At 40.6% G+C, this 23739-nt stretch overlaps 1 protein-coding gene across 1 annotated transcript in view; it reads left to right on the forward strand.

Annotated features, from left to right (window-relative positions):
- The window catches only part of CFAP251 (cilia and flagella associated protein 251), a 175866-nt gene that overhangs the window by 127294 nt on the left and 24833 nt on the right, over positions 1 to 23739 (forward strand). The window lies entirely within an intron of this gene.

A 23739-nucleotide genomic window follows, 5' to 3' on the forward strand; every position in this document is an offset into this window, starting at 1 on the left:
CTGGGTTGTTCTTGCTGATTGGTGGATACATTTTAAGGAGGTGTCTTGGATTCTCTCCTGGGCAGAAGCCAATTCTTGTTTAGTCTCTGCAATTCACATCCCAGGAGTGAACAATTGGGAGGCAGACTTTTTCAGTTGTCAGTCTCTACATCCAGGGGAGTGGTCTCTTCACCAGGATGCATTCAATCAGATTGTGGATCTTTGAGGTCTCCCAGTAATAGATATGATGGCCTCTTGTTTGAGCAACAAACTTCCCAGGTACTTTGCGAGGTCCAGGGATCCTCAGGCAGAGTTAGTGGATGCTCTAGTAGTTCCTTGGTCATTTCAGACTGCTTATCTGTTTCCACCTCTCCTTCTTCTCAAAGTGATTTCCAAGATAAGGCTAGAGAAGTCATTTGTAATCCTAATCGCCCCAGCTTGGCCTTGCAGGATTTGGTATGCGAATCTGGTTCAGATGTCCAATTGCCCTCCTTGGCCTCTTCCTCTGATGGCATGGAAATTGAACACTTAGTTATGAGACATAGGGGTTTCTCTGATTCTCGGATTGAAACTCTGATTCTGGCTCGTAAACCTGTTACTAGGAAGATCTAGGACAAGGTCTGGAAGGCATTTATTTCTTAGTGCATCAATCATTGTTTTACCTGGCATTCGTTCAGTATTCCTAGGATTCTGCAGTTTTTGCAGGATGGTCTAGTTTTAAGAGTTTTACAGACTCTTCCTTTTGAACCTATGCATAAACTAGACATTATTATTAAACTATTTTCTTGGAAAGTGTTGCTTCTTTTGTCTATATCTTCAGCTAGAAGAGTTTCTGAGTTGTCTGCTCTTTCTTGTCAGCCTCACTATCTGATTTTTCATCAGGATAAGGCTATTTAAAGGACCAGTCAACACAATAGATTTGCATAATCAACAAATGCAAGATAACAAGACAATGCAATAGCACTTAGAGGCTTACTTATCAATCCGTCAACTGTGTTGCGCTCGCCTAACATAGCCAAACATCACGGCCGCGGACCTGAATACGCTCTCCTTAGTTGCTAAAAAAGCTGTCAAAAAGCCGCACACCAAGTATGGGGCGATGAGCAGCGGACTGTTGTTAACTAACAGTCATCGATCTCGCTGCTCTTCGGCTTTTTCCCAGCTTTATTTGTATACTGTCACTAAACACCCACACTATACTAAACTGTTTAACCCCTATCCCGCCGCAACTAAATAAAGTTATTAACCCCTAAACCACCGCTCCAGGAGCCCACCGCCACCTACATTATACTCATTAACCCCTAATCTGCCACCCCCTACACCGTCGCCACCAACATAAAGTTATTAACCCCTATCCTGCCGCTCCCGGAGCCCACCACAACTAAATAAATGTATTAACCCCTAAACCGTCAGCCCCCCACATCGCCATAAACTAAATGAACCTATTAACCCCTAAACCTAACAACCCGCTAACTTTATAATAAATATTAACTCATCCCTATCGTATAATAAATTTAAACTTACCTTTAGATTTAAATTAAACTATATTAAACTACTAATTAACCTATTCTAACTATTATAATAAAATTACATTAAACTATATTAAATTAATAATTAACCTACCCTAGCTATTATAATACAATTACATTAAACTATCTTAAATTAATAATTAATCTAACCTTACTTTTATACTAAAATTACATAAAACTACAAATTAAGAACTATATTACATATTTAAACACCTAACCCTACTCAAATAATTTAAATCTACACTAAAAAATTACTAAATTACAAAAAACTAACAACTAAGTTACAAAAAATAACAAACACTAAGTTACACAAAAAAATAAACACTTAGGCCTAGATTTAGAGTTAGGCTCCTAACGCTGGTTTTGGGCTACCGCTGGTATTTAGAGTCAGTCATTAAAGGGTATAACGCTCACTTTCCAGCCGCGACTTTTCCATACCGCAGATCCACTTACGTCAATTGCGTATCCTATCTTTTCAATGGGATCTTCCTAACGCCGGTATTTAGAGTCGTGGCTGAAGTGAGCGTTAGAACTCTAACGACAAAACTCCAGCCGCAGAAAAAAGTCAGTAGTTAAGAGCTTTCTGGGCTAACGCCGGTTCATAAAGCTCTTAACTACTGTGCTCTAAAGTAGACTAACACCCATAAACTACCTTTCTTTCATGTAATTAGCAAGAGTCCATGAGCTAGTGACGTATGGGATATACATTCCTACCAGGAGGGGCAAAGTTTCCCAAACCTCAAAATGCCTATAAATACACCCCTCACCACACCCACAATTCAGTTTTTACAAACTTTGCCTCCGATGGAGGTGGTGAAGTAAGTTTGTGCTAGATTCTACGTTGATATGCGCTCCGCAGCAAGTTGGAGCCCGGTTTTCCTCTCAGCGTGCAGTGAATGTCAGAGGGATGTGAGGAGAGTATTGCCTATTTGAATGCAGTGATCTCCTTCTACGGGGTCTATTTCATAGGTTCTCTGTTATCGGTCGTAGAGATTCATCTCTTACCTCCCTTTTCAGATCGACGATATACTCTTATATATACCATTACCTCTGCTGATTCTCGTTTCAGTACTGGTTTGGCTATCTGCTATATGTAGATGAGTGTCCTGGGGTAAGTAAGTCTTATTTTCTGTGACACTCCAAGCTATGGTTGGGCACTTTGTTTATAAAGTTCTAAATATATGTATTCAAACATTTATTTGCCTTGACTCAGAATGTTCAACTTTCCTTATTTTCAGACAGTCAGTTTCATATTTGGGATAATGCATTTTAATTTAACATTTTTCTTACCTTAAAATTTGACTTTTTCCCTGTGGGCTGTTAGGCTCGCGGGGGCTGAAAATGCTTCATTTTATTGCGTCATTCTTGGCGCGGACTTTTTTGGCGCAAAAATTCTATTTCCGTTTCCGGCGTCATACGTGTCGCCGGAAGTTGCGTCATTTTTTGACGTTATTTTGCGCCAAAAATGTCGGCGTTCCGGATGTGGCGTCATTTTTGGCGCCAAAAAGCATTTAGGCGCCAAATAATGTGGGCGTCTTATTTGGCGCAAAAAAATATGGGCGTCGCTTTTGTCTCCACATTATTTAAGTCTCATTTTTTATTGCTTCTGGTTGCTAGAAGCTTGTTCTTTGGCATTTTTTCCCATTCCTGAAACTGTCATTTAAGGAATTTGATCAATTTTGCTTTATATATATGTTGTTTTTTCTCTTACATATTGCAAGATGTCTCACGTTGCATCTGAGTCAGAAGATACTACAGGAAAATCGCTGTCAAGTGCTGAATCTACCAAAGCTAAGTGTATCTGCTGTAAACTTTTGGTAGCTATTCCTCCAGCTGTTGTTTGTATTGATTGTCATGACAAACTTGTTAAAGCAGATAATATTTCCTTTAGTAAAGTACCATTGCCTGTTGCAGTTCCTTCAACATCTAAGGTGCAGAATGTTCCTGATAATATAAGAGATTTTGTTTCTGAATCCATAAAGAAGGCTATGTCTGTTATTTCTCCTTCTAGTAAACGTAAAAAATCTTTTAAAACTTCTCTCCCTACAGATGAATTTTTAAATGAACATCATCATTCTGATTCTGATGATTCCTCTGGTTCAGAGGATTCTGTCTCAGAGGTTGATGCTGATAAATCTTCATATTTATTTAAAATGGAATTTATTCGTTCTTTACTTAAAGAAGTACTAATTGCTTTAGAAATAGAGGATTCTGGTCCTCTTGATACTAATTCTAAACGTTTAGATAAGGTATTTAAAGCTCCTGTGGTTATTCCAGAAGTTTTTCCCGTTCCTAATGCTATTTCTGCAGTAATTTCCAAAGAATGGGATAATTTGGGTAATTCATTTACTCCTTCTAAACGTTTTAAGCAATTATATCCTGTGCCGTCTGACAGATTAGAATTTTGGGACAAGATCCCTAAAGTTGATGGGGCTATTTCTACCCTTGCTAAACGTACTACTATTCCTACGTCAGATGGTACTTCGTTTAAGGATCCTCTAGATAGGAAAATTGAATCCTTTCTAAGAAAAGCTTATCTGTGTTCAGGTAATCTTCTTAGACCTGCTATATCTTTGGCTGATGTTGCTGCAGCTTCAACTTTTTGGTTGGAAACTTTAGCGCAACAAGTAACACATCGTGATTCTCATGATATTATTATTCTCCTTCAGCATGCTAATAATTTTATCTGTGATGCCATTTTTGATATTATCAGAGTTGATGTCAGGTTTATGTCTCTAGCTATTTTAGCTAGAAGAGCTTTATGGCTTAAAACTTGGAATGCTGATATGGCTTCTAAATCAACTTTACTTTCCATTTCTTTCCAGGGTAACAAATTATTTGGTTCTCAGTTGGATTCCATTATTTCAACTGTTACTGGTGGGAAAGGAACTTTTTTACCACAGGATAAAAAATCTAAAGGTAAAAACAGGGCTAATAATCGTTTTCGTTCCTTTCGTTTCAACAAAGAACAAAAGCCTGATCCTTCATCCTCAGGAGCGGTTTCAGTTTGGAGACCATCTCCAGTCTGGAATAAATCCAAGCCAGCTAGAAAGGCAAAGCCTGCTTCTAAGTCCACATGAAGGTGCGGCCCTCATTCCAGCTCAGCTGGTAGGGGGCAGGTTACGTTTTTTCAAGGAAATTTGGATCAATTCTGTTCACAATCTTTGGATTCAGAGCATTGTTTCAGAAGGGTACAGAATTGGTTTCAAGTTGAGACCTCCTGCAAAGAGATTTTTTCTTTCCCGTGTCCCAGTAAATCCAGTAAAAGCTCAAGCATTTCTGAAATGTGTTTCAGATCTAGAGTTGACTGGAGTAATTATGCCAGTTCCAGTTCCGGAACAGGGGATGGGGTTTTATTCAAATCTCTTCATTGTACCAAAGAAGGAGAATTCTTTCAGACCAGTTCTGGATCTAAAAATATTGAATCGTTATGTAAGGATACCAACGTTCAAGATGGTAACTGTAAGGACTATCTTACCTTTTGTTCAGCAAGGGAATTAGATGTCCACAATAGATTTACAGGATGCATATCTGCATATTCCGATTCATCCAGATCATTATCAGTTCCTGAGATTCTCGTTTCTGGACAAGCATTACCAATTTGTGGCTCTGCCGTTTGGCCTAGCTACAGCTCCAAGAATTTTTACAAAGGTTCTCGGTGCCCTGTTGTCTGTAATCAGAGAACAGGGTATTGTGGTATTTCCTTATTTGGACGATATCTTGGTACTTGCTCAGTCTTTACATTTAGCAGAATCTCATACGAATCGACTTGTGTTGTTTCTTCAAGATCATGGTTGGAGGATCAATTTACCAAAAAGTTCTTTGATTCCTCAGACAAGGGTAACTTTTCTGGGTTTCCAGATAGATTCAGTGTCCATGACTCTGTCTTTAACAGACAAGAGACGTCTAAAGTTGATTGCAGCTTGTCGAAACCTTCAGTCACAATCATTCCCTTCGGTAGCCTTATGCATGGAAATTCTAGGTCTTATGACTGCTGCATCAGACGCGATCCCCTTTGCTCGTTTTCACATGCGACCTCTTCAGCTCTGTATGCTGAAGCAATGGTGCAAGGATTACACGAAGATATCTCAATTAATATCTTTAAAACCGATTGTTCGACACTCTCTAACATGGTGGACAGATCACCATCGTTTAATTCAGGGGGCTTCTTTTGTGCTTCCGACTTGGACTGTAATTTCAACAGATGCAAGTCTCACAGGTTGGGGAGCTGTGTGGGGATCTCTGACGGCACAAGGAGTTTGGGAATCTCAGGAGGTGAGATTACCGATCAATATTTTGGAACTCCGTGCAATTTTCAGAGCTCTTCAGTTTTGGCCTCTTCTGAAGAGAGAATCGTTCATTTGTTTTCAGACAGACAATGTCACAACTGTGGCATACATCAATCATCAAGGAGGGACTCACAGTCCTCTGGCTATGAAAGAAGTATCTCGAATTTTGGTTTGGGCGGAATCCAGCTCCTGTCTAATCTCTGCGGTTCATATCTCAGGTGTAGACAATTGGGAAGCGGATTATCTCAGTCGCCAAACGTTGCATCCGGGCGAATGGTCTCTTCACCCAGAGGTATTTCTTCAGATTGTTCAAATGTGGGAACTTCCAGAAATAGATCTGATGGCGTCCCATCTAAACAAGAAACTTCCCAGGTATCTGTCCAGATCCCGGGATCCTCAGGCGGAGGCAGTGGATGCATTATCACTTCCTTGGAAGTATCATCCTGCCTATATCTTTCCGCCTCTAGTTCTTCTTCCAAGAGTAATCTCCAAGATTCTGAAGGAATGCTCGTTTGTTCTGCTGGTAGCTCCGGCATGGCCTCACAGGTTTTGGTATGCGGATCTTGTCCGGATGGCCTCTTGCCAACCGTGGACTCTTCCGTTAAGACCAGACCTTCTGTCACAAGGTCCTTTTTTCCATCAGGATCTGAAATCCTTAAATTTAAAGGTATGGAGATTGAACGCTTGATTCTTGGTCAAAGAGGTTTCTCTGACTCTGTGATTAATACTATGTTACAGGCTCGTAAATCTGTATCTCGAGAGATATATTATAGAGTCTGGAAGACTTATATTTCTTGGTGTCTTTCTCATCATTTTTCCTGGCATTCTTTTAGAATACCGAGAATTTTACAGTTTCTTCAGGATGGTTTAGATAAGGGTTTGTCTGCAAGTTCTTTGAAAGGACAAATCTCTGCTCTTTCTGTTCTTTTTCACAGAAAGATTGCTATTCTTCCTGATATTCATTGTTTTGTACAAGCTTTGGTTCGTATAAAACCTGTCATTAAGTCAATTTCTCCTCCTTGGAGTTTGAATTTGGTTCTGGGAGCTCTTCAAGCTCCTCCGTTTGAACCTATGCATTCATTGGACATTAAATTACTTTCTTGGAAAGTTTTGTTCCTTTTGGCCATCTCTTCTGCCAGAAGAGTTTCTGAATTATCTGCTCTTTCTTGTGAGTCTCCTTTTCTGATTTTTCATCAGGATAAGGCGGTGTTGCGAACTTCTTTTGAATTTTTACCTAAAGTTGTGAATTCCAACAACATTAGTAGAGAAATTGTGGTTCCTTCATTATGTCCTAATCCTAAGAATTCTAAGGAGAAATCGTTGCATTCTTTGGATGTTGTTAGAGCTTTGAAATATTATGTTGAAGCTACGAAATCTTTTCGTAAGACTTCTAGTCTATTTGTTATCTTTTCCGGTTCTAGAAAAGGCCAGAAAGCTTCTGCCATTTCTTTGGCATCTTGGTTGAAATCTTTAATTCATCTTGCCTATGTTGAGTCGGGTAAAACTCCGCCTCAGAGAATTACAGCTCATTCTACTAGGTCAGTTTCTACTTCCTGGGCGTTTAGGAATGAAGCTTCGGTTGACCAGATCTGCAAAGCAGCAACTTGGTCCTCTTTGCATACTTTTACTAAATTCTACCATTTTGATGTATTTTCTTCTTCTGAAGCAGTTTTTGGTAGAAAAGTACTTCAGGCAGCGGTTTCAGTTTGAATCTTCTGCTTATGTTTTTCGTTAAACTTTATTTTGGGTGTGGATTATTTTCAGCAGGAATTGGCTGTCTTTATTTTATCCCTCCCTCTCTAGTGACTCTTGTGTGGAAAGATCCACATCTTGGGTAGTCATTATCCCATACGTCACTAGCTCATGGACTCTTGCTAATTACATGAAAGAAAACATAATTTATGTAAGAACTTACCTGATAAATTCATTTCTTTCATATTAGCAAGAGTCCATGAGGCCCGCCCTTTTTTTGTGGTGGTTATGATTTTGTATAAAGCACAATTATTCCAATTCCTTATTTTATATGCTTTCGCACTTTTTTATCACCCCACTTCTTGGCTATTCGTTAAACTGAATTGTGGGTGTGGTGAGGGGTGTATTTATAGGCATTTTGAGGTTTGGGAAACTTTGCCCCTCCTGGTAGGAATGTATATCCCATACGTCACTAGCTCATGGACTCTTGCTAATATGAAAGAAATGAATTTATCAGGTAAGTTCTTACATAAATTATGTTATGTACCCCTAAACCGAGGTCCCCCCACATCGCCGCCACTCTATTAAAATTTTTTAACCCCTAATCTGCCGACCGCACACCGCTGCCACCTACATTATCCCTATGAACCCCTAATCTGCTGCCCCTAACACCGCCGACCCCTATATTATATTTATTAACCCCTAATCTGCCGCCCCCGCTATCGCTGACCCCTGCATATTATTATTAACCCCTAATCTGCCGCTCCGTACACCGCTGCCACCTACATTATAGCTATGTACCCCTAATCTGCTGCGCCTAACACCGCCGACCCCTATATTATATTTATTAACCCCTAATCTGCCGCCCTCAACGTCGCCTCCACCTGCCTACACTTATTAACCCCTAATCTGCCGAGCGGACCGCACCGCTACTATAATAAAGTTATTAACCCGTAATCCGCCTCACTCCCGCCTCAATAACCCTATAATAAATAGTATTAACCCCTAATCTGCCCTCCCTAACATCGCCGACACCTAACTTCAATTATTAACCCCTAATCTGCCGACCGAATCTCGCCGCTACTGTAATAAATGGATTTACCCCTAAAGCTAAGTCTAACCCTAACACTAACACCCCCCTAAGTTAAATATAATTTAAATCTAACGAAATAAATTAACTCTTATTAAATAAATTATTCCTATTTAAAGCTAAATACTTACCTTAAAATAAACCCTAATATAGCTACAATATAAATTATAATTATATTATAGCTATTTTAGGATTTATATTTATTTTACAGGCAACTTTGTAATTATTTTAACCAGGTACAATAGCTATTAAATAGTTAAGAACTATTTAATAGCTAAAATAGTTAAAATAATTACAAAATTACCTGTAAAATAAATCCTAACCTAAGTTACAATTAAACCTAACACTACACTATCAATAAATTAATTAAATAAAATACCTACAATTATCTACAATTAAACCTAACACTACACTATCAATAAATATATTAAATAAAATTCCTACAAATAAATACAATGAAATAAACTAACTAAAGTACAAAAAATAAAAAAGAACTAAGTTACAAAAAATAAAAAAATATTTACAAACATTAGAAAAAAATTACAACAATTTTAAACTAATTACACCTACTCTAAGCCCCCTAATAAAATAACAAAGACCCCCAAAATAAAAAAATGCCCTACCCTATTCTAAATTACAAAAGTTCAAAGCTCTTTTACCTTACCAGCCCTTAAAAGGGCCCTTTCGGGGCATGCCCCAAAGAATTCAGCTCTTTTGCCTGTAAAAAAAACACATACAATACCCCCCCAACATTACAACCCACCACCCACATACCCCTAATCTAACCCAAACCCCCCTTAAATAAACCTAACACTAAGCCCCTGAAGATCTTCCTACCTTGTCTTCACCATGCCAGGTATCACCGATCGTTCCAGGCTCCAAAATCTTCATCCAAGCCCAAGCGGGGGCTGGCGATCCATAATCCGGCGGCTGAAGATTGAGCTCGCATTCTATTGGCTGATCGGAACAGCCAATCGGATTGAACTTGATTCTGATTGGCTGATTCCATCAGCCAATCAGAATTTTCCTACATTAATTCCGATTGGCTGATAGAATCCTATCAGCCAATCGGAATTCGAGGGACGCCATCTTGGATGACGTCCCTTAAAGGAACCGTCATTCGTCGGAAAGTCGTCGGAAGAAGAAGATGGGTCCGCGGTGGAGGTCTTCAAGATGGAGCCGGTCGTCATTGGATGAAGATAGAAGATGCCGCTTGGATCAAGAAGGTTGCTGGTCCGGATCGCCTCTTCTTCCCGGATAGGATGAAGACTTTGGAGCCTCTTCTGGACCTCTTCAGCCGCCGGATTATGGATCGCCAGCCCCCGCTTGGGCTTGGATGAAGATTTTGGAGCCTGGAACGATCGGTGATACCTGGCATGGTGAAGACAAGGTAGGAAGATCTTCAGGGGCTTAGTGTTAGGTTTATTTAAGGGGGGTTTGGGTTAGATTAGGGGTATGTGGGTGGTGGGTTGTAATGTTGGGGGGGGGGTATTGTATGGGTTTTTTTACAGGCAAAAGAGCTGAATTCTTTGGGGCATGCCCCGCAAAGGGCCCTTTTAAGGGCTGGTAAAGTAAAAGAGCTTTGAACTTTTGTAATTTAGAATAGGGTAGGGCATTTTTTTTATTTTGGGGGTCTTTGTTATTTTATTAGGGGGCTTAGAGTAGGTGTAATTAGTTTAAAATTGTTGTAATATTTTTCTTATGTTTGTAAATATTTTTTTATTTTTTGTAACTTAGTTCTTTTTTATTTTTTGTACTTTAGTTCGTTTATTTAAATGTATTTTTTTGTAGGTATTGTATTTAATTAATTTATTGATAGTGTAGTGTTAGGTTTAATTGTAGATAATTGTAGGTATTTAATTTATTTATTGATAGTGTAGTGTTAGGTTTAATTGTGACTTAGGTTAGGATTTATTTTACAGGTAATTTTGTAATTATTTTAACTAGGTAGCTATTAAATAGTTCTTAACTATTTAATAGCTATTGTACCTGGTTAAAATAAATACAAAGTTGCCTGTAAAATAAATATTAATCCTAAAATAGCTACAATATAATTATAATTTATATTGTAGCTATATTAGGGTTTATTTTACAGGTAAGTATTTAGATTTAAATAGGAATAATTTATTTAATAAGAGTTAATTTATTTCGTTAGATAAAAATTATATTTAACTTAGGTGGGTGTTAGTGTTAGGGTTAGACTTAGCTTTAGGGGTTAATACATTTATTATAGTAGCGGTGAGCTCCGATTGGCAGATTAGGGGTTAATTATTGTAGGTAGCTGGCGGCGACGTTGTGGGGGGCAGATTAGGGGTTAATAAATATAATATAGGGGTCGGCGGTGTTAGGGGCAGCAGATTAGGGGTACATAGGTATAATGTAGGTAGCGGCGGTATACGGAGCCGCAGATTAGGGGTTAAAAAAATATGCAGGTGTCAGCGATAGCGGCGGCGGCAGATTAGGGGTTAATAAGTGTAAGGTTAGGGGTGTTTAGACTCGGGGTACATGTTAGAGTGTTAGGTGCAGACGTAGGAAGTGTTTCCCCATAGGAAACAATGGGGCTGCGTTAGGAGCTGAACGCTGGTTTTTTGCAGGTGTTAGGTTTTTTTTCAGCTCAAACTGCCCCATTGTTTTCTATGGGGATATCGTGCACGAGCACGTTTTTGAAGCTGGCCGCGTCTGTAAGCACCGCTGGTATCTAGAGTTGCAGTGGCGTAAAATTATGCTCTTTGCTCCCTTTTTGGAGCCTAACGCACTGAAAACCCAGCCCTTCTGTGAACTCTAAATACCAGCGGTATTTAAAAGGTGCGGGAGAAAAAAAGCACGAGTAGCTAACGCACCCCTTTGGCCGCCAAACTCTAAATCTAGCCGTAAGTTACAAAAAAATAAAAAATAAATTATCAAAGCTTTAAAATAATTACACCTAATCTAAGGGCCCTATGAAGATTAAAAAGCCCCCCCCCCCAAAAAAAAAAACCTAGCCTACAATTAACTACAAATAGCCCTTAAAAGGGCCTTTTGCGGGGCATTGCCCCAAAGTAATCAGCTGTTTACTATCAAATACCCCCCCAACAGTAAAACCCACCACCCACACAACCAACCGCCCCAAATAAAAACCTAACTAAAAAAACCTAAGCTCCCCATTGCTCTGAAAAGGGCATTTGGATGGGCATTGCCCTTAAAAGGGCATTTAGCTCTATTGCGGCCCAAGTCCTAATCTAAAACTAAAAGCCACACTGACCCCAGAAGATTTACTTACAGTTTTGAAGATCCGACATCCATCCTCCAAGAAGCCGGGAGAAGTCCTCAACAAAGCGGCCAAAGTCTTCATCCAAACCCGCAGAAGTCTTCATCCAGACAGCATCTTCTATCTTCATCCATCCGGCACGGAGTGGCTCCATCTTCAAGATATCCGACGCGGAGCATCCTCTTCTTTCCGACGACTACTGACGAATGAAGGTTCCTTTAAATGACGTCATCCAAGATGGCGTCCCTTAGATTCCGATTGGCTGATAGAATTCTATCACACAATTCCTTTTATGGCTTTATCTATATCTATGGTTGCCTTTGGTAGAATACAAAAGTGAATAGGGATTGTCTGCTGGAGCATGCATAGAAGCTGTGAACTGCAATGCCTGTGTTTAAACACTGAAAAGGGGGGGGGGGGGGAGTTGTCTGCCCCAGGCAGCTTAGTTATGTAATTCATTTAGCTTATTTTTAAAAATTATTTTAAAATACTTGCCAGCAATTTTTAAACATTTTTTTAATGCAAACTATGTTTAATTAATTAGCCCTTTTAGAAAATGCACAGATCTCAACCTGCTTTATTGCCCTTTAGGAATGAGGCTTCAGTTGATGAAATTTGCAAGGCAGCTACTTGGGCCTCTAGTTATCAAAGTCTGGCGGACCTGATCCGACAGTGCGGATCAGGTCCACCAGACTTCGCTGAATACGGCGAGCAATACGCTCGCCGTATTCAGCATTGCACCAGCAGCTCACAAGAGCTGCTGGTGCGACGCCGCCTCCTGCAGACTCGTGGCCAATGGGCCGCCAACAGGGGGGTGTCAATCAACCCAATCGTACTCGATCGGGTTGTATTGTGGCGATGTGTGTCCGCCTGCTCAGAGCAGGCGGACAGGTTATGGAGCAGCGGTCTTTGTGACCGCTGCTTCATAACTGCTGTTTCTGGCGAGCCTGCAGGCTCGCCAGAAACACGGGGCATCAAGCTCCATACGAAGTTTAATACATATGCCCCTTGGTCTTCTTTGCATACTTTTGCTAAATTCTACAATTTTGATGTTTTTGCTTCTTCTGAAGCAGCCTTTGGCAGAAAGGTTCTTTAGGCAGTTGTCTCAGTTTGATAGCTTTGCCTGTTTACTTATTTTAAGGGCATTTTAAAAAAATATATATATTGTCGCTGTGGATTTTTTTTTTCTTACTGGAAATCGGCTAGATTACGAGTTTTGCGTTATACTGAAAAAGCAGCGTTATCAGGTTATAACGCTGCTTTTTCACTACCACTGGTATTACGAGTCTTTAAGGTTTAGGGACACCGCACATTTTTTTGGCCTTAACGCAAATCAACTTACGCAATTTGCGTATAGTCTTTTTTCAATGGAACTTGCGCCCGTACTACAAGTTGTTGTTTTTTTGGCCAAAAAGTGAGCAGTACACCCTATCCTGTCAAGATTGGTAACGCATTCTAAAGTCAGTAGTTATGAGTTTTACACTACAAAACTGTAGCATAAAACTCATAACTAAAGTGCTAAAAAGTACACTAACACCCATAAACTACCTGTTAACCCCTAAACCGAGGCCCTCCCGCATCGCAAACACTAAAATAAAATTATTAACCCCTAATCTGCCGCTCCCGACATCACCTCCACTATAATAAAAATATTAACCCCTAAACCGCCGCACTCCCACCTCGCCAATAGGATTGAGCTCGCATTCTATTGGCTGATTGGAACAGTAAGTGGATCTTCAGGGGGTTAGTGTTAGGTTTTTTTAAGGGTTTATGGGGTGGGTTTTATTTTTAGGTTAGGTCTTTGGGCTGCAATAGAGCTAAATGCCCTTTCTCTTGTAAGGTGTATCCAGTCCACGGATCATCCATTACTTGTGGGATATTCTCCTTCCCAATAGGAAGCTGCAAGAAGATCTCTCACAGCAGAGCTGTCTATATAGCTCCTCCCCTAACTGCCACCTACCAGTCATTCTCTTGCAGCTCTCGACAAGATAGGAAGTAGCTAGAGAGATGTGGTGAATTTATGTAGTTTATCTTCAATCAAAAGTTTATTATTTTCAAATGGTACCGGAGTTGTACTGTTTTAGCCTCAGGCAGAAAGTTGAATAAGAGTCTGCCTGTGGTTTTTGATGATCTTAGCAGGTTGTAACTAAGATCCATTGCTGTTCTCACACATAACTGAAGAGATGAGGTAACTTCAGCTGGGGGAATGGCGTGCAGGGTCTCCTGCTATGAGGTATGTGCAGTTTAATTTTTTCTAGAGAAATGAATATGCTAGAAAATGCTGTTAATACCGGATTTATTTAAGGTAAGCCTGATTACAGTGATTTAATAACGACTAGTATCATGCTTGCTATAAAAGGTAATATTCTTATTACTTTCTTACATTACTGAAAATAAGATAACGTTTGCTGGAAGTGTTTTAACGTTTTGTTTCTACATATTGGTGACAAAACTTTATTGGGGCCCAGTTTTTTCCACATGGCTGGCTAGATTTTGCCTAGGGATAGTTTTTTATGGCCCTCTCACTGTGAGTACAGGTTGGGAGGGGCCTAATTTCAAGCCTAAATCGTGCAGTAGTTTTTGCAGCTTGAGACTTCCAGCTTCCCTGAAGGAGTCCCCTGAACACTTCCTCTACAAAGGGTTTTTGTGCCTTCAAAAGTCGTTGTATGGGCAGGTAGGGCCACAGCAGAGCTGTGGCAGTTTGTTGTGACTGTTAAAAAAATGTTTATATCGTTTTTTGATCCACCCAGTTCCAAAGGAGGAACAGGGGCAAGGCTTCTATTCAAATCTCTTTGTGGTTCCCAAGAAAGAGGGAACCTTCAGACCAATCTTAGATCTCAAGATCCTAAACAAATTTCTCAGGGTCTCATCTTTCAAGATGGAGACTATTCGAACCATCCTATCTATGATCCAGGAGGGTCAATACATGACTACCATGGACTTAAAGGATGCTTATCTTCACATTCCGATACACAAAGATCATCATCGGTTTCTCAGGTTCGCCTTCCTAGACAGGCATTACCAGTTTGTGGCTCTTCCCTTTGGGTTAGCTACGGCACCAAGAATCTTTACGAAGGTTCCGGGTCACTTCTGGCGGTCCTAAGGCCGCGGGGCATAGCAGTAGCCCCTTACTTAGACGACATTCTGATACAGGCGTCGAATTTCCAAATTGCCAAGTCCCATACGGACATTGTTCTGGCATTCCTGAGGTCTCATGGGTGGAAAGTGAACAAGAGTTCTCTATCCCCTCTCACAAGAGTTTCCTTCCTGGGAACTCTGATAGATTCTGTAGAAATTAAGATTTATCTGACAGAGGCCAGGTTGTCAAAACTTCTAAATTCCTGCCGTGTTCTTTATTCTACTTCTCGCCCTTCAGTGGCTCAGTGTATGGAAGTAATCGGCTTAATGGTAGTGGCAATGGACATAGTGCCGTTTGCCCACCTACATCTCAGACCGCTGCAACTCTGCATGCTCAGTCAGTGGAATGGGGATTACACAGATTTGTCCCCTCTACTAAATCTGGATCAAGAGACCAGGGATTCTCTTCTCTGGTGGCTATCTCGGGTCCATCTGTCCAAAGGTATGACCTTCCGCAGGCCAGATTGGACAATAGTAACAACAGATGTCAGCCTTCTGGGCTGGGGTGCAGTCTGGAACTCCCTGAAGGCTCAGGGATCGTGGACTCAGGAGGAAGCACTCCTTCCGATAAACATTCTGGAACTAAGAGCGATATTCAATGCTCTTCAGGCTTGGCCTCAGCTAGCTGCAGTCAGATTTCAGTCGGACAGCATCACGACTGTAGCTTACATCAACCATCAAGGGGGAACAAGGAGTTCCCTAGCAATGTTGGAGGTTTCAAAGATAATCGATGGGCAGAGATTCACTCTTGCCATCTATCAGCTATCCATATCCCAGGAGTAGAGAACTGGGAGGCGGATTTTCTAAGTCAACAGACTTTTCATCCGGGGGAGTGGAAACTCCATCCGGAGGTATTTGCACAGTTGATTCAACTTTGGGGCAAACCAGAACTGGATCTCATGTCGTCTCGTCAGAACGCCAAGCTTCCTTGTTACGGTTCCAGGTCCAGGGATGCCAAGGCAGCACTGATAGATGCTCTAGCAGTGCCTTGGTCCTTCAACCTGGCTTATGTGTTTCCACTGTTTCCTCTGCTCCCTCGTCTGATTGCCAAGATCAAACAGGAGAGAGATTCAGTGATTTTGATAGCACCTGCGTGGCCTCGCAGGACTTGGTATGCAGATCTGGTGGACATGTCATCCTCTCCACCATGGACTCTGCCTCTGAGACAGGTCCTTCTACTTCAGGGTCCTTTCAACCATCCAAATCTAATTTTTCTGCGTCTGACTGCTTGGAGATTAAACGCTTGATTTTATCAAAGCGTGGTTTCTCCGAGTCGGTCATTGATACCTTAATACAGGCGCGAAAGCCTGTCACCAGGAAAATCTATCATAAGATATGGTGTAAATATCTTCATTGGTGTGAATCCAAGGGTTGCTCATGGAGTAAAGTCAGGATTCCTAGGATATTATCTTTTCTCCAAGAAGGATTGGAGAAGGGTTTATCAGCTAGTTCCTTAAAGGGACAGATTTCTGCTCTGTCTATTCTTTTGCACAAACGTCTGGCTGAGGTTCCAGATGTTCAGGCGTTTTGTCAGGCTCTGGTTAGAATCAAGCCTGTTTTTAAACCTGTTGCTCCGCCATGGAGTTTAAATTTAGTTCTTAAAGTTCTTCAAGGGGTTCCGTTTGAACCTTTGCATTCCATAGATATTAAGCTCTTATCTTGGAAAGTTCTGTTTTAAGTAGCTATCTCCTCGGCTCGAAGAGTTTCGGAGTTATCTGCTTTACAATGTGATTCCCCTTATCTCATTTTCCATGCAGATAAGGTAGTGTTACGTACCAAACCTGGTTTTCTGCCTAAGGTGGTATCTAATAAAAATATCAATCAGGAGATTGTTGTTCCGTCACTGTGTCCTAATCCTTCTTCAAAGAAGGAACGTCTATTACACAATCTTGACGTGGTTCGCGCTTTAAAGTTTATTTACAAGCTACTAAAGATTTTCATCAAACATCTGCATTGTTTGTTGTCTATTCTGGACAGAGGAGAAGCCAAAAGGCTTCGGCAACTTCTCTCTCTTTTTGGCTAAGAAGTATAATCCGCTTAGCTTATGAGACTGCTGGCCAGCAGCCTCCTGAAAGAATTACAGCTCATTCTACTAGAGCAGTAGCTTCCACATGGGCTTTTAAGAATGAGGCTTCTGTTGAACAGATTTTTAAGGCGGCGACTTGGTCTTCGCTTCATACTTTTTCTAAATTCTATCAATTTAATACTTTTGCTTCTTCGGAGGCTATTTTTGGGAGAAAGGTCTTATAGGCAGTGGTCCCTCCCTTCATCCGTGTCCTATAGCTTTGGTATTGGTATCCCACAAGTAATGGATGATCCGTGGACTGGATACACCTTACAAGAGAAAACAAAATTTATGCTTACCTGATAAATGTATTTCTCTTGTGGTGTATCCAGTCCACGGCCCGCCCTGTCATTTTAAGGCAGGTGTTTTTTATTTTTAAACTACAGTCACCACTGCACCCTATAGTTTCTCCTTTCTCTTGCTTGTCTTCGGTCAAATGACTGGTAGGTGGCAGTTAGGGGAGGAGCTATATAGACAGCTCTGCTGTGGGTGATCCTCTTGCAGCTTCCTGTTGGGAAGGAGAATATCCCACAAGTAATGGATGATCCGTGGACTGGATACACCACAAGAGAAATAAATTTATTAGGTAAGCATAAATTTTGTTTTTAAGGGCAACGCCCATCCAAATGCCCTTTTCAGGGCAATGGGGAGCTTAGGTTTTTTTAGTTAGGGTTTTATTTGGGGGGTTGGTTGTGTGGGTGGTGGGTTTTACTGTTGGGGGGATTGTTTGTATTTTTTTATTTCAGGTAAAAGAGCTGATTTCTTTGGGGCAATGCCCCACAAAAGGCCCTTTTAAGGGCTATTGGTAGTTTAGTTTAGGCTAGGGTTTTTATAATTGGGGGGGGGGGGGGGGGCTTTTTTATTTTGATAGGGCTAGATTAGGTGTAATTAGTTTAAATATCTGTAATTTGTTTGTTTTTTTTGTTTTTTTTATTTCAAAATGTTTTAATAAGACAATTATAAAGTAAAACAGAAATGTTAACATACACAACGTTGTCCAATACACTATGGACTGCACTTACAAATATTTGAAAAGTTTGGAGTACATCTAGTACAGTTCAGGTTAATTAAAACATTACTGCCAAAATATCTGTGTTTACATTCTCGTGCATGTCAATCCATTACGTATCTGTTGGTGTTAATACAAAAAGATGCCTTATTTTTCTATAATGAGAGATAGAAAGGATGTATTTTTTTTATTTTTTTTTTTATTTTTTTCCAGCTAGCTTTATTTCAAATCAAAAGAAAAGGTGTACAGAGTTTACAAGAGCCGTTTCAACAATCCGGCTTGCAGAAAGACATGGGATTAACTATTACAAAGTAAACAGATAAACATTTAATCACAGTCTTTTATGTTCAAGTCTATGAAACCTTGATATGGTACACAATTTAGTCTCTATAAGTTCAAAAGTCTGCTGGTATTTTCCATTTAAACAAAATAACAGTGTATTATGGTAATCAACTAAAAGATAAATTAAAAAGAAAAAAAAAGAAAAACTTCAAGCGGCGCTGCGCAGCAAGAGACACTCCTCTGATAAAATTGGGTTAATAAATGAACAACAGTTTATGCAGGATAATCTGCCCAGAAAGGCGTCTACCTAGAAGATGTAACAGGTAAAACTGTCCGGGGCTTTGTTACACCTTGGTTTACAGCCTAATGTATTAATATGTATCTCATCGTCAACTAGTAGGTCGTCTCATGAGTTATGAGATGTCCCCCTCCTAACAACAATCCCTGCTCCCATGGGTCATGTGTCAGGAGCTTAGGTGATATAGGGAATGGGTTCCAGTAAGTCTCCCACCCCCACATTCGTATGAACATGTATAACTATTGGGCTTGTGCCAGGGTAGGGGTTATACCGGGTCAGAGGGTTGGGGCACTGGCTCAACGTCAGAGCGGGCATATGTCTCCCAATAAAACAACATAGAACAGTAGAAGTCTAGTCTGTTGGTTTTGTGGTAGTGAAATTTTTCTAGAGATAAAAGAAGCGTGACATTTCGTCTCTACTCAGGCCTAGAAGGGGTGGTGCATTGTTTCCACAATCTGGGGATTAATTGTTTAGCGCTGCTGAGCATAATATATAGCAGGACAGTTTTGTATTTACATTTAATACTGGGTGGTTTGTTAAATAACATCGTCAGGGGGTCCATAGGGTAGATTGTGTGAGGACTTTTTGAATCTCCCCATTAACTTCCCTCCAGAACGGTTGGAGCAGAGGGCAGTCCCACCAGATATGACTGAGAGTGCCGAGTTGTTTACAACCTCTCCAGCAAAGGGGGTCAGTTTGTGGATAAATCTTAGCTAGCCTACTGGGATATAAGTACCACCTCCCTAATAGTTTCATGTTGGTCTCTGTGATGCTCATTGACGAGGGTGCCTTACCCATTTGTTGGAATATAACATCCCATATTTTTAGGGGATAGACAGATCCAACTCTGCTTCCCAAGCTTTGGTGTAGGACGGTAGACTTTTGGAGTGTGTTGCACTTAAAATTTTATAGGTTGCAGAAAGTGTGCCCCTTGGCGCCTGTGGAGACCAGCAAAGTGTCTCGAAGGGAGTTAAACTACGGACAAAATTAGGCTTGTTTTTATGGCTTGATAGAAAGTGGGAGAGTTGTAAATATTCTAGCCATCTGGTGAAGAAAGGTATACCCTTGTCAACTATCGCAACTTAGGCAATATAGTTCCACCCTCCATAACCTGACAGCAGGGAAGGCCAGCTGAGATCATATATGGATCTCCTATCCAGCTATGTTTCAATGGTGGGAAATCGTCATTGTGGAGTAGGGGGGTCAACGGGGAGGGGATTGATGAAATCCCCCTCTGATGGCTTGCTAGGCTGTCCCATGTAGAGAGTGTATCAGACACCAAAGTAGGGGTGTGTAATGTTCTAATTTTGTGATGTCTGGGGATCCAGCAGAGTGCCCCTAAGCTTTTAGTGCCCGCTAAATCATGTTCGAGTTTCACCCATTCCTTGTCCTTTATATTCTTACACCAGTCTACTATTCTAGTCAATTGCACTGCTTGGTGGTAAAAGGAAAGGTTGGGTACTCCCAGGCCCCCTCTGTCTCTATTTCTGTAAAGTATGGACTTTTGACATTCTAGGGTGCTTGTGTGCCCAGATGAAATCGTTCACAAGTGCCTGTGCAGCTCCTATGTATTGGGAGGGAAGTTGTATGGGGACAGTCTGAAATAGGTAAAGAAAGCGAGGTAGGATGCTCATTTTGAAAGCCTGAATCCTACCCAGCCATGATAGACTTTTACTCCGCCAGGCCATCAGATCCGTTCCAATGGTTTTAAGTAGGCTCTGATAATTCATTTGGAATAGGGAATCCCTAGAAAGCGAGATCTGTATCCCTAGGTATTTTATAGAATCTTGTTTCTGTGTGAAGTGGAATTGTGAAACGATCTGATTAGCCGTTTGCCCGGAGATCCCCACCCCCAAGAACTCAGATTTGGACATGTTTATTTTAAAATTTGATAGATTACTGTATTGTTTAATGACCGGCATTAGTGCAGTAAGAGACTGTAAAGGGGAGGTAAATGAGAACAGCACGTTGTCAGCATAAAGGGTGGTTTTGTATTGTGTGTCTGCAATTTGAATGCCATGTATTCTTTCGTCTACTCGGACCTTGGTTGCTAGTACTTCCATTGCAAGGATAAAGAGTAGGGGGGAAAGGGGACAACCCTGTCTTGTGCCGTTCATTATGGGAAGGGGCTCCGATAAAGTATCATTCAATTTGATACAGGCCATCGGGGTATTGTAAAGAGCAAATATTTTCCCTACCAAAACTTCTCCCAAGCCAAATCTTTCTAAAGTGGATTTCAAGAATAGCCAGTCCAGCCTGTCAAAGGCCTTCTCGGCATCTATTGCTAGATAGATAGAGGGTGTGTTATGAGTTTGGGAATATTCTAACAGATTAAGAACCTTAAGAGTATTATCACGCGCCTCTCTATTGGGCACGAAACCCACTTGGTTTAAATGTATTAGTAGCGATAGGAACTTATTGATTCTGGTGGCTATCAGTTTCGCATAAAGTTTTACATCTACATTTAATAGTGATATAGGACGAAAATTGGAGGGGGTATCGGGGGGCTTGCCAGGTTTGGGGATAACAGCGATATGGGCTTCAAGCATGGTGGGAAGGAAGGGATGTTTATTATCAGTTGTGTTGAATAAGGTGCATAAATGAGGGAGGAGGATTGGTGCGAATTTCTTATAGTATGTGACGGTGAAACCGTCCGGACCTGGGCTTTTGCCCACGGGAAGTTGTCTAAGAGCAGCTAAAATTTCCATTGTTGAAAACGGGGCTTCTCTGTAATTTGTTTTTTATTTTCTGTAATTTAGTGTTTTTTTGTAATTTAGCTATTTGTATTTAATTTATTTAATTGTATTTAATTTAGGTAATTTATTTAATTGTAGTGTAGTGTTAGGTGTTAGTGTAACTTAGGTTAGGTTTTATTTTTCAGGTAAATTTGTATTTATTTTAGCTAGGTAGTTAGTAAATAGTTAATAACTATTTAGTAACTATTTTACCTAGTTAAAATAAATACAAATTTGCCTGTAAAATAATAATAAACTCCAAACTAGATACAATGTAACTATTAGTTATATTGTAGCTAGCTTAGGGTTTTTTTTATAGGTAAGTATTAATTTTTAAATAGGAATTATTTAGTTATTAATAGTAGGTTTTCTTTAGATTTATTTTAATTATATTTAAGTTAGGGGTGTTAGGGTTAGACTTAGGTTTAGGGGTTAATACATTTTGAATAGTGGCGGCGACGTTGGGGGTGGCAGGTTAGGGGTTAATAAGTATAATGTAGGGTGCGGCGATGCTAGGGGCATCAGATTAGGGGTTAATAATATTTAACTAATGTTTGTGATGCGGGAGTGCGGCGGTTTAGGGGTTAATATGTTTATTATAGTGGCGGCGATGTCCAGAGCGGCAGATTAGGGGTTAAAAAAATATAATGTAGGTGTCGGCGATGTCGGGGATGGCAGATTAGGGGAAAAATAAGTGAAAGCTTAGTGGTGTTTAGACTCGGGTTCATGTTAGTGTGTTAGGTGTAAACATAAAATGTGTTTCCCCATAGGAATCAATGGGGCTGCGTTACTGAGCTAAACGCTGCTTTTTTGCAGGTGTTAGACTTTTTCTTAGCCGGCTCTCCCCATTGATGTCCATGGGGAAATCGTGCACGAGCATGTACAACCAGCTCACCGCTGACTTAAGCAGCGCTGGTATCGGAGTGCGGTATGGAGCACAATTTTGCTCTACGCTCAGTTCTTGCCTTTTAACGCCAGGTTTAAACAAACCTGTAATACCAGCACTGTATGTAAGTGAGTGGTGAGAATAAAGTGCAAGTTAACAACGCACCCCTCTTACCGCAAAATTCATAATCTAGCTGTATGTTTTTAAATCCCTCCCTATATATTATTACTTGTGTACTCCACAGCTTGGGTATTAGTTCCCAAGAGTAAGGATTGTGGACTCTTACCAACTGTATGAAAGAAAACATATCTTACGCTTACCTGATAAATTTCTTTCTTCATGGTGGTGAGAGTCCACAAGACCCCACCCTTTTTTTTCTGGGTTTAGTTTTTTGTTCAGCACATCTTTTTTCCCTGCTCCTTTTATAGCTCTTATTCCTTTTTCTTACCTTACCTTGGCTCTTGCAGGCCCATTTATCAAGCTCCGTATGGAGCTTGAAGGGCCGTGTTTCTGGCGAGTCTTCAGACTCGCCAGAAACACAAGTTATGAAGCAGCGGTCTAAAGACCGCTGCTTCATAACCCTGTCCGCCTGCTCTGAGCAGGCGGACAGGAACCGCCGGAAATCAACCCGATCGAATACGATCGGGTTGATTGACAGCTCCCTGCTGGCGGCCGATTGGCCGCGAGTCAGCAGGGGGCGGCGTTGCACCAGCAGCTCTTGTGAGCTGCTGGTGCAATGTTAAATGTGGAGAGCGTATTGCTCTCCGCATTTAGCGAGGTCTTGCGGACCTGATCCGCAGTGTCGGATCAGGTCCGCAAGCCCTTTGATAAATGGGCCCCTTGGAGTTTGGGAATCTTTGCCTTCTCCTAGTGGTAGAGAAGAGTAATTCCCAAGAGTAAGGATTGTGGACTCTTACCACCATGAAAGATATGAATTTATCAGGTAAGCATAAATTATGTATTCTATACATGAGTATTTGGTCACTGCATTGATGAGAGCTTCTTATGCACGTTAGACAAGATATCAAGGTTTCAGCAGGTCTGATTTAATTTAATTACTATGTGGGTTTCCCTAGGTTTGTGGCTTGGGCAGATAAGTTTCTCCAGGATGGGAGTTTTGTGTAAAACTGTGTCTTACGCAGACTGTGATTCTTGTGTGAGGTTTGGAATTATTTGAGGGCTCAGGGAGGGGTGCTTATCCAGATTATTAAGGTAAATGTGATTTTATTTTTTAATATTTAATATTTCAGTAACCACATTAGACCTACATTGCATAACCTAAAGTTCCTTATGCATATTTTACATTCCAATGTTCTTCACATATAATTTTTAATTAAATATGCTCTCCCTGCAAGCTCAGCCCATTTGATTAGGTTGTGGTTTCAATTAGCAAAAACATATTTTTCATATACAAAAATAAACCTAAAGAAGTAATTTACTTTTGATTTTTGGAAACACATTATGGAAAACTTTTTCCCCCCCATATTACATGTCAATTAT

Source organism: Bombina bombina, chromosome 2, assembly GCF_027579735.1.
Source record: "Bombina bombina isolate aBomBom1 chromosome 2, aBomBom1.pri, whole genome shotgun sequence".
Taxonomy (NCBI): domain Eukaryota; kingdom Metazoa; phylum Chordata; class Amphibia; order Anura; family Bombinatoridae; genus Bombina; species Bombina bombina.